Consider the following 3,979-nt stretch of genomic DNA (forward strand, 5'->3'; position numbering starts at 1 on the left):
CTGCCATTAAACTTTGTAACTTTTTAATGTCACCATTGGCCTCATGCTGAAATCCCTGAGTGGATTCCTTCCTCTTTGGCAACTGAGTTAGGAAGGACGCCTATATCTTTGTAGTGACTGGGTGTATTGATACACCATCCAAAATGTAATTAATAACACCGTGCTCAAAGGTCTGCTTTTTTTACCTGTCTATTTTTACCTTTCTTTGCGAGGCATTGGAAAATCTCCCTGGTCTTTGTGGTTGAATTTGTGTTTTAAATTCACTGCTTGACTGAGGGACCTTACAGATAATTGTATGTGTAGGGTAAAGAGATGAGGTAGTAATTCAAAAATCATGTTGAACACTATTATTGCACACAGAGTCCATTAAAAACGTATTACGTGACTTGTTAAGCACATTTTTACTTAGGCTTGCCATAACAAAGCAGTTGAATACTTATTGACTCAAGACTTTTCATTTTTAATCCATTTGTAAACATTTTGAAAAACATAATTCCACATTGACATTATGGGGTACTGTGCGTAGGCCAGTGACATAACATCTCAATTTAATCAATTTTAAATTCAGGCTGTAACACAAGAAAATGTGGACAAATTCAAGGAGTGTGACTACTTTCTGAAGGCACTGTTTATGTAAATAAATACTTTAAATGGTTCATATGAAGGTCTTATTTAATGCAGTGATTCAAGTCAGTATTCGACAACCATCCATGGCTGAGGACTTGGGAGATGACATGGAAACCAGCCACTGGGGGCAGCAGTGAGCACTGTTACCTTCAAGTAGGTCGTTGTAAAAGTAAAATGTTGCATATTCGATTCAAAATGTTGCATATTCGATTCAAAATGTTGCATATTCGAATCCAAGATAAAGTTATTTTTATATTTTTATTTTAAGCTTATCCCAAACCTTAACCCTTACCTTAACCATTCTTAGTTAATGTCTAACCTTAAGAATTTGTAGTTAATGCCTAAACATAACCCTAACCTTAAAAATTTGGAGTTAAGGCCTAAGCTTAATCTTAAACACTTTGAAATGTGACGTTTGGAACAACTTTGAAATTTGACATTTGAGAAACATGGACGAACATCTAATTCTGACTGTGAGACTGTGAGAACTTGTAGCTTACTTTTTGCATCACTTCCACCTCTGTTTTACATGATAACACTACAAGAGCAGACCGACCCGGGAGATAACGTCTTGTGTCTCTAAGGACGATTTAAAAGAAATTAGCCTAAATTGCTTCTAATTTGATGTTGTCTGCTTTTTCTGTATGTTTATCTTGTGAAAGGTTTCTCAGAAACTCCCACTTGTTTAATTGCTCCAAATGTTTTTGTTTTTTATGCCTCTGGATTTCCAGACGGCCACTTCAAGCTGGAGATGTTATCGACAATGATGTCAATGTGACTATTTATCTCTCTCATACACGTTCATGGATATACAGTGTTTGCATATGTATACTGTATATAACATAGCCTATATAACATAGCCTACACAGGTCAGGCTTTGATCCAGTTCTTGAATTGCCAGTAGCTGCAGGAAAAACAGTAGATTGAAAACGAGGAATGCACAGAGGGGTGTGCTGTTTACTTGTACACCGGCAGCTGGTTAGCTACTCCCTCTGCCATTTTACACTCCCACCCCCTCGCTTTTCAATTCCAGCCAGACCCCAGGCTCAGGCACAAACTGGAGGCTGGAATACTGTGTGCTGGGATCAATGCAGTCCTGAGTGAAATGTCAAGCGCGTCCCTGCTATGTGTCAGGCTGTGGAGGAGTCGTAATGGTTATTGATCCACTGTGTACTTAATGCAGAGCTCCCTCGCCACTGTGTGGGCCAGCTGCAGCAGATATATATGTATGAGATGAGCTAGAACGGAGAAAAATAGAAAAGAAAGAGCCTACCGTTTTCCCCCTTCCATCCCTCCCTCCCTCGCTGCAGATTGATCTTCCTCTTCCTGCTGATTCTGACTGGGGTCTGTCATTATCTTACTCTATCATTAGGGGCTCCATTGACAGCCTTGGCCTGTCTGTGTCACTCTATTGAGACAGCAACACTTTTCCCTCGCAGTGTTCCCTACATTTATTACAATCCCTGACAGCCTTGCTGGCCACAGAGTGCATTAGGGACACCTTAAAAACCCTTGCTGTTGTTGAGCTTTCACTGGGTAGATGCTCGTGCTCAAAGGAAACCGTGGAATGACTAGTAAACACACTAACCTCAGGAATAGTTTTTAATAGTAGGCCATCTGTCCGCGTGACAGTGCTAAGGCATAGATGGTCTGGTTTGCATTGCCCGACAGGGTATGATGACCAATCATGGTAGGTTAAAGTCAAGCCCCCTGTGTCGTAAGGTCTGTCATGTCTGTCTGGAGTCATACGCGAGGGTCACTGATAGGATGATGCAGTGGTGGTTGGTTGATCTTGCTCCTTACACCCATTTCGGAATTACATGTGTGCATGAGTTTGTGTGTAAAGCCAGTTTTGATGTATGAAAATCCCTCCACAAAATGACAAATGCTGATTTTGTCATACAGGGACAATTCCTTTGTTTCCTTCACTGTGAGTCAACCATTTATCTCAATCATCAATTAATGTCAGGCAAGCCGAATGGAACCCCTTGAAATGTTTGTTTTCTGTTCATGTGTTAGACCAATAAACCATGCTAGAGGTAGCAGGTAGTGTTACAAGTTAGCAGAGAGACTTAGAGTAGGGAAGACCGGATACAGTTGTAGCACTATTCACCTTTTTGTCCATTTTTCAGAGATTGTTTGAGCTGCTACAGTCAAATGGGACACAAACAACTTCCATCTGTCTGCTACAAATAGGTACAGGTATTATCTTTCTAAATCAAACAGACAAGGTGTGACTTTGTCTCATGTACAAGGAGTAAAAATGTTACAATTTACCCCACCTCCAGGGTCAGTTGCAACACTGCTTGGGGTGAAATGGAACATTTTCAGGAAATGCATAAATCATAACTTGCAACTTAGCAATAAATGTGTTCATTGAGCATTTGAACAAATATCAGAAGAGCATTGCAATTGATGACACATCATGTGGCACAGAAATGACTTAACTCACAAACCTTATGGCACTTTTTTTTCAGTTGAATGTGTTACGCAAACAGCTGAACCAAACCAATCACTGTTATATTGCTTGTGTGTTTTCACACTTGACTTCGCAAGTTTGTGTGTGTGCATGTGTGTACACCCATTGGAAGCCTCTTCACTCAGATTTACAGTTGTGAAACATGTACACTTGTCCTCTAGGAGTGCATCCTTTGTGGGCCTACAACTTTGTGTGCTTCAAAGCACTGCACCCACATCTCACTTGGGATAGTTGCAGTGTCGATTTTAGCTTGGAAATCTTGGTGGAGCAAACAAACAAAATTTGGGATGCATGCCAGCAAAGCCACTACACAACACAACACTAAACAATACATGAATTGCACTACAACAGTGACAAACGGTTCCCACAAACTGTTAGGGCCTACATAAAGCTGTCCCAACACCTTACCACTGCTACACCTGGCTATCAGCGGAGCCTTGTCTGGCAGCAAAACAGTTAATTCAGCCTCATTTACTGCCTTTTAAAAAAACATATCTGATATGGCTGACTTGCTTAAACAAATGTGGGTTCTACTGACAATTGAGATGTATAAACTATGGCATAAGGATAAGTGGATAAGAGGCAATCCGTAATTTCGATTAAGACATTAACGAGCGAGCTAAGACACACGTCGTCAATATAACTATTTGTTCAGCACTTTTGAAATCTACAGCAACATAATTCAGAACATGGGCCATTCTTACAGTATTCTCCCTGTACACCAAGTCAGAACCGTAGGATAAATAAAGCGGGCATATAAGCAGACAATGAAAGCTCTTACACTATTCGAAGATTACATTTCTCAATAACAGGTTATAGGCTACATGCGCACCACCAAGTCAGAACAGTAGGTGAAATTAAGAGGGGAAAATA

This window comes from Oncorhynchus mykiss, chromosome 3, assembly GCF_013265735.2.
Source record: "Oncorhynchus mykiss isolate Arlee chromosome 3, USDA_OmykA_1.1, whole genome shotgun sequence".
Classification (NCBI taxonomy): domain Eukaryota; kingdom Metazoa; phylum Chordata; class Actinopteri; order Salmoniformes; family Salmonidae; genus Oncorhynchus; species Oncorhynchus mykiss.